We start from the raw sequence: 7,535 nt of genomic DNA, 5'->3' as shown, positions 1-7,535 counted from the left end.
ACAAATGTTTATAAATGACAATTCCAACATAATGGCATAGAAGAACAATCTCTAATGTCTTATGATGCCTTTGCAAAAGAAGAACATTCTCTAAGGTCGTTGTTGGACACTAATGATGCCTCTGCAAAGTCTCGTGATCTTAAGTGAGGCCCCACAAAATTGAATTGGCCTATTTGGAGTGGGGTGACCCTCTTAAGTGAGTGCTAGAGCCCAAATTCAAGACGATCCTCCTAGGCAAAAGTTTCAGATATCTAGGTTGACACTTGGGCATTGAGATTTCAGAAAAGACATGCTTAAGTGGTCATTTAAAGAAGATTTTTGAGAAGTTTACTAAATAAACCTCCACGAACGTAGGCATGGCCAATGAAGCTTTAATTACAGAAGTATTTCTAGCCCTTTTTATGGCTTCTATGTTCCAATTTCTTAGCTCAATTTTAGGGAAACGAAAGTAGCATTGCCTTAAAAGGCACGGAAACAAGTGACAACATGCAAGCAAGAAGGCTGACTAGTAACAAAAGCTCTATGGGAGAAGGCCCAAAGAATGTCCCTATACTAGCATATTAATTTGGAGAGCTCATAGCCATGGGCTATCATCTTAAGAGATTGGATTGAAGCTATGCCTATGAAGCTAAAGGGCTTTTAGTACCTGGGAGAGGCTAGTAGGCTATTTTGCGATGTAGTCTCACAGTTAAAGGCCTCCATCTTGGCCCAAGCTTTGCTTTGGGCATGGTAGCACATCATATCCAAAGCATGGTGGAAGAGTCAGGGCATCCACTTCCCTTTTGCAATGCATTTGGACTAGTAAAGATGCCTATATGAAGATGAGACAATGGTAATAGCTAGTCATTGACATTGTCCTTTACTTGTAGCTAGAAAAGAAAGGATTTAAGAGCTATAGATATATTAGGGAGCCGATGATAAGAAATTCAAGATGCTTAGAGAAATTGGTGAAGACTTTGGGCTTAATCAAAGAGAGGCACAGTAGTTGTAGGATTGTTAAGGAGACGATCCTCTTGGTCTGCTACACTGGTGGCTCAAGAAGTCAACCATTTTAATGAATGGGTCACACAAATGGGTGTTTCTTTATCACGTGTAAGAAAGAGAAAAGACTTTTATGAGTTCAATCCTAGATGGATTATCAAGGTTTCTGAAGAGTACAAGAAATGACTCCCTAATGGCACACTTAAGGTACGATGTAAATGTTTGTTGAAGGCTTGACAAGCAAGAGAATCTCCAAGACTAAATGTGCTCCTATGATGCATCATGGCAAAACAACTCCCTACCAAGGCTAAGTTGTTTAAGTTCATGTTGATTGATTTGATAGTGTTGATTTTGCTATGTTGAAGAAGATAAAGTCTCCACTTATTTGGGCCTTACATCAAGGTGCGATCACTATGGAATAAGATAAGTAAGGCCATATAGAAAATTGGTCTTCATAGCAAGGTGTCCGTGCAACAAGCCCTCATAGGTGATTGAGGCAAATTGAATGACGAATCTAAGAAGCTTTAGGATCTCTTGAGGGCTGATGTCTTGGAGTAGAGTTGGGGGACTAGAAATACTCTTAGGGTGGGAAAGATCAAAGGTGAAGAAGCTTTGTCTTGATCATGGTTGTCTTGGAAGATTTCTTGGCCTGCTTAATGTTGCTTAAGAGGAAGGGTTGTTGCTATAGGATAGTGATCTCCTCATTGGTTTTGCAAAAACATGGGCGAGAACAATTTGAACTTGCTCAATCTATCATTAGTAGGCACTTGCTTTGCTACTACTCTCCATATCAACGCATCAACACATTCAATTTATGGGAAGGTGTGACTTGCCATGAAATTTTTAGCTTTTTTTCGAGGTTTAGAGTGTTGCTCTAACAAAAGAAATTCTAGACAAATTCTCTCTATAATTCCCACATTGTGAATGATGCAACATCACGAGTTTTTGCAAAGGAGGCATTGCATACCTACCTTTGTAGAAGCTCATGATATTGACCACTGTAGTGAAAACATCACAAGTTTTTGCAAAAGAGGCATTGCATACCTACCTTTGTAGAAGCTCATGATATCGACCACTATAGCGAAAATGAGAGAAAAGAGCCCACGTGGAAAAATGTCCAAAAGCTACTTGTGTATACACAATTAAAATTATGATGACCAGCGTTCCGTGTGCGTGAATCTAAGAAGCTTTAGGATCTCTTGAGGGCTGATGTCTTGGAGTAGAGTTGGGGGACTAGAAATGCTCTTAGGGTGGGAAATATCAAAGGTGAAGAAGCTTTGTCTTGATCATGGTTGTCCTGGAAGATTTCTTGGCCTGCTTAATGTTGCTTAAGAGGAAGGGTTGTTGCTATAGGATAGTGATCTCCTCATTGGTTTTGCAAAAACATGGGCGAGAACAATTTGAACTTGCTCAATCTATCGTTAGTAGGCACTTGCTTTGCTACTACTCTCCATATCAACGCATCAACACATTCAATTTATGGGAAGGTGTGACTTGCCATGAAATTTTTAGCTTTTTTTCGAGGTTTAGAGTGTTGCTCTAACAAAAGAAATTCTAGACAAATTCTCTCTATAATTCCCACATTGTGAATGATGCAACATCACGAGTTTTTGCAAAGGAGGCATTGCATACCTACCTTTGTAGAAGCTCATGATATCGACCACTGTAGTGAAAACATCTTTTTTGCAAAAGAGGCATTGCATACCTACCTTTGTAGAAGCTCATGATATCGACCACTATAGCGAAAATGAGAGAAAAGAGCCCACGTGGAAAGATGTCCAAAAGCTACTTGTGTATACACAATTAAAATTGTGATGACTAGCGTTCCGTGTGCGTGAATCTAAGAAGCTTTAGGATCTCTTGAGGGCTGATGTCTTGGAGTAGAGTTGGGGGACTAGAAATGCTCTTAGGGTGGGAAATATCAAAGGTGAAGAAGCTTTGTCTTGATCATGGTTGTCCTGGAAGATTTCTTGGCCTACTTAATGTTGCTTAAGAGGAAGGGTAGTTGCTATAGGATAGTGATCTCCTCATTGGTTTTGCAAAAACATGGGCGAGAACAATTTGAACTTGCTCAATCTATCATTAGTAGGCACTTGCTTTGCTACTACTCTCCATATCAACGCATCAACACATTCAATTTATGGGAAGGTGTGACTTGCCATGAAATTTTTAGCTTTTTTTCGAGGTTTAGAGTGTTGCTCTAACAAAAGAAATTCTAGACAAATTCTCTCTATAATTCCCACATTGTGAATGATGCAACATCACGAGTTTTTGCAAAGGAGGCATTGCATACCTACCTTTGTAGAAGATCATGATATCGACCACTGTAGTGAAAACATCACAAGTTTTTGCAAAAGAGGCATTGCATACCTACCTTTGTAGAAGCTCATGATATCGACCACTATAGCGAAAATGAGAGAAAAGAGCCCACGTGGAAAAATGTCCAAAAGCTACTTGTGTATACACAATTAAAATTGTGATGACTAGCGTTCCGTGTGCGTGAATCTAAGAAGCTTTAGGATCTCTTGAGGGCTGATGTCTTGGAGTAGAGTTGGGGGACTAGAAATGCTCTTAGGGTGGGAAATATCAAAGGTGAAGAAGCTTTGTCTTGATCATGGTTGTCCTGGAAGATTTCTTGGCCTACTTAATGTTGCTTAAGAGGAAGGGTAGTTGCTATAGGATAGTGATCTCCTCATTGGTTTTGCAAAAACATGGGCGAGAACAATTTGAACTTGCTCAATCTATCATTAGTAGGCACTTGCTTTGCTACTACTCTCCATATCAACGCATCAACACATTCAATTTATGGGAAGGTGTGACTTGCCATGAAATTTTTAGCTTTTTTTCGAGGTTTAGAGTGTTGCTCTAACAAAAGAAATTCTAGACAAATTCTCTCTATAATTCCCACATTGTGAATGATGCAACATCACGAGTTTTTGCAAAGGAGGCATTGCATACCTACCTTTGTAGAAGCTCATGATATCGACCACTGTAGTGAAAACATCACAAGTTTTTGCAAAAGAGGCATTGCATACCTACCTTTGTAGAAGCTCATGATATCGACCACTATAGCGAAAATGAGAGAAAAGAGCTCACGTGGAAAACTGTCCAAAAGCTACTTGTGTATACACAATTAAAATTGTGATGACTAGCGTTCCGTGTGCGTGAATCTAAGAAGCTTTAGGATCTCTTGAGGGCTGATGTCTTGGAGTAGAGTTGGGGGACTAGAAATACTCTTAGGGTGGGAAATATCAAAGGTGAAGAAGCTTTGTCTTCATCATGGTTGTCCTGGAAGATTTCTTGGCCTGCTTAATGTTGCTTAAGAGGAAGGGTTGTTGCTATAGGATAGTGATCTCCTCATTAGTTTTGCAAAAACATGGGCGAGAACAAATCGAACTTGCTCAATCTATCCTTGGTAGGCACTTACTTTGCTACTACTCTCCATATCAACGCATCAACACATTCAATTTATGGGAAGGTGGACTTGCCATGAAATTTTTAGCTTTTTAGCTTTTTTTCAAGGTTTAGAGTGTTGCTCTAACAAAAGAAATTCTAGACGAATTCTCTCTATAATTCCCACATTGTGAATGATGCAACATCACGAGTTTTTGCAAAGGAGGCATTGCATACCTACCTTTGTAGAAGCTCATGATATCGACCACTGTAGCGAAAACATCACGAGTTTTTGCAAAGGGGGCATTGCATACCTACCTTCGTAGAAGCTCATGATATCGACCACTATAGTAAAAACGAGAGAAAAGAGCCCACGTGGAAAAATGTCCAAAAGCTACTTGTGTATACACAATTAAAATTGTGATGACTAGCGTTCCGCGCACGCTTCGCGCGCGTAGCGGCAAGCGATTATCACATGGCAACTTCGCTCAACAATCCATTTCTCATCTCTCTCTCTCTCTCTCTCTCTCTCTCTCTCTCCCCCCTCCCCCCAAATTTCCCTATGTCTAATTTTTTTTCTCTCTCTCTCTCTCTTTCTTTGCCTTCTATTTTAGTTTATTTTTTTCCTCTCCTGGTTCTCTCTCTCTCTCCTTTTTTTCTCTCCCTGCTTTTCTTCTCTCTCTCTCTCTCTCTCCTTTTATTCTCCCCCCTCTCTCCTCTCTTTTCCTTCTCTCTCCCTCTCCTCTTTTTTCCTTTTTTTTTCTTCTTCTCTCTCTCTCTTCATTCTCTTCTTAAATTTTTTCTTTTCTCTCTCTCTCTCTCTCTCCTTTTCTTCTCCTTGCACTTTTCTTCTCTCTCTCTCTCTCTCTCTCTCTCTCCTCTCTCCTCTCTTTTCCTTCTCTCTTTCTCCTCTATTTTTTATTCTCTCCCTCTTTTTAAATTTTATCTTTTCTCTCTCTTTAATTCTCTCTACATGTTCTCTCTCTCTTCTTCTTCTTTTTCTTTCACTTTCTTCCCCCCCCCCCTCAGTCTCTCTTAAAGTATGTAAATTTTATCTTTTCCTTATATATAATTCTCTCTTTATGTTTATATTCTCTCTTTTCTCCTCTCTCTCTCTCTTTTAAATTTTGTATTTTTCTTCTCTCCTTCTCTCTCTTTTAAATTTTATATTCTCTCTCTCTCTTCCCCCCTCTCTCCTTCTCTCTCCCTTCCTCTCTCTCACAAAAAATATTTAAATTTTAAAAAGACTTTCCTCTTTTCTCTTTTTTCCCATCTCTCTTCCTCTTTTCCTCTCTCTTCTTCTCTCTCTCTCTCCCCCCTCTCTCATTTCCTTCTCTCTCCTCTTTTTTCTTTTTTTCTTCTCTCTTTAAATTTTTTTCTTTTCTTTTTCTTTTAAATTTTATCTTTCCTCTCCCTATAATTCTCTCTGTGTTCAAATTCTCTCTCTTCTTCTTCTTTTTATTTTCTCTCTCTCATTTTCTTCTCTTTGTCTCTGTCCCCCTTCTCTCCTCTCTTTTCCTTTTTTCTTTTCCTCTCTCTCTCTCTTAAATTTTACATTTCTTCTCTCTATAATTCTCTTTCTCTCTGTTCCCTCCCTTTCCTCTTCTTTCTTTTTTGCTCTCTGTATATTTCTCTCTCTCTCTCTCTCTTTTTCTTTTTCTTTTCTCTTTCTTTTAAATTTTATATTTCATTTCTCTATAATTCTCTCTTTGTGTTCAAATTCTTTCTCTTCTTCTTCTCATTTTCTCTCTCTCTCATTTTCTTCTCTCTGTCTCTCTCCCCCTCTCTCCTCTCTTTTCCTTTTTTCTTTCTCTCTCTCTTAAATTTCATATTTTCTCTCTCTATAATTCTCTTTCTTTCTTTTAAATTTTATATTGCCTCTCTCTATAATTCTCTCATTGTGTTCAAATTCTTTCTTTTCTTATTTTCTCTCTCTCATTTTCTTCTCTTTGTGTCTCTCTCCCCCTCTCTCCTCTCTTTTCCTTTTTTCTTTTCCTTTCTCTCTCTCTCTCTCTTAAATTTTATATTTTCTCTCTCTATAATTCTCTCTCTCTCTCCCTCCCTCTTCTCTTCATTCTTTTTTGCTCTTTGTATATTTCTCTCTCTCTCTCTCTCTATCTCTTTCTCTCTCTCATTATTTTAATTAAACAAAAAGTTTGCATTAAAAAGTTTAATCTGAGAGAGAGAGAGAGAGAGAGAGAGAGAACCTAGGCCTTACGTATGAGAGAGAGGGGGAGGGGAGAAGAAAAACGTTTAATCAAAAAAAGACTATTCTCTTTCCTCTTTCTCCCCCTTCTCTCTCTGTCTTCTTCTTTTTCTTCTCTCTCTCTCTTTTATTCTATCTCCTTCTCAAAGTGTGTGAAAAACTATGTTCGAAAAACTTTAAATTAAAAAAAGCTTTTAAAATATTTAATTAAAAAAGTTTAAATTAAAAAGTTTAATCTAACAGAGAGAGAGAGAGAGAAGAAAAGAGAGGGAGAATAAACTATGTTCTCTCTCTCTCTCTTCTTTTTTTCTCTCCCCGCTTTTCTTCTCTCTCTCTCTCTCTCTCTCCTTTTATTCTCCCCCCTCTCTCCTCTCTTTTCCTTCTCTCTCCCTCTCCTCTTTTTTCATTTTTTTCATCTTCTCTCTCTCTCCCTCTTCATTCTCTTTTTAAATTTGCACTTTTCTTCTCTCTCTCTCTCTCTCTCTCTCCTCTCTTTTCTTTCTCTCTTTCTCCTTTATTTTTATTATCTCTCTCTTTTAAAATTTTATCTTTTCTCTCTCTATAATTCTCTCTACATGTTCTCTCTCTCTTCTTCTACTTCTTTCACTTTCTTCCCCCCAGTCTCTCTTAAAGTATGTAAATTTTATCTTTTCCTTATATATAATTCTCTCTTTATGTTTATATTTTCTCTCTTCTCCTCTCTCTCTCTCTCTCTCTCTCTCTCTCTTTTAAATTTTATCTTTTTCTTCTCTCATTCTCTCTCTTTTAAATTTTATATTCTCTCTCTCTCTCTCTCTTCCCCCCTCTCTCCTTCTCTCTCCCTTCCTCTCTTTCTCAAAAAATATTTAAATTTTAAAAAGGCTTTTCTCTTTTCTCTTTTTTCCCATCTCTCTTCCTCTTTTCCCTCTCTCTCTCCCCCCTCTCCTCTCCTTTCCTTCTCTCTCCTCTTTTTTCT

This window comes from Lygodium microphyllum, chromosome 19 (genome assembly GCF_053477565.2).
Source record: "Lygodium microphyllum isolate KBCC chromosome 19, Lygodium_microphyllum_v1.1.10, whole genome shotgun sequence".
Taxonomy (NCBI): domain Eukaryota; kingdom Viridiplantae; phylum Streptophyta; class Polypodiopsida; order Schizaeales; family Lygodiaceae; genus Lygodium; species Lygodium microphyllum.
This window is presented reverse-complemented; position numbering follows the sequence as displayed.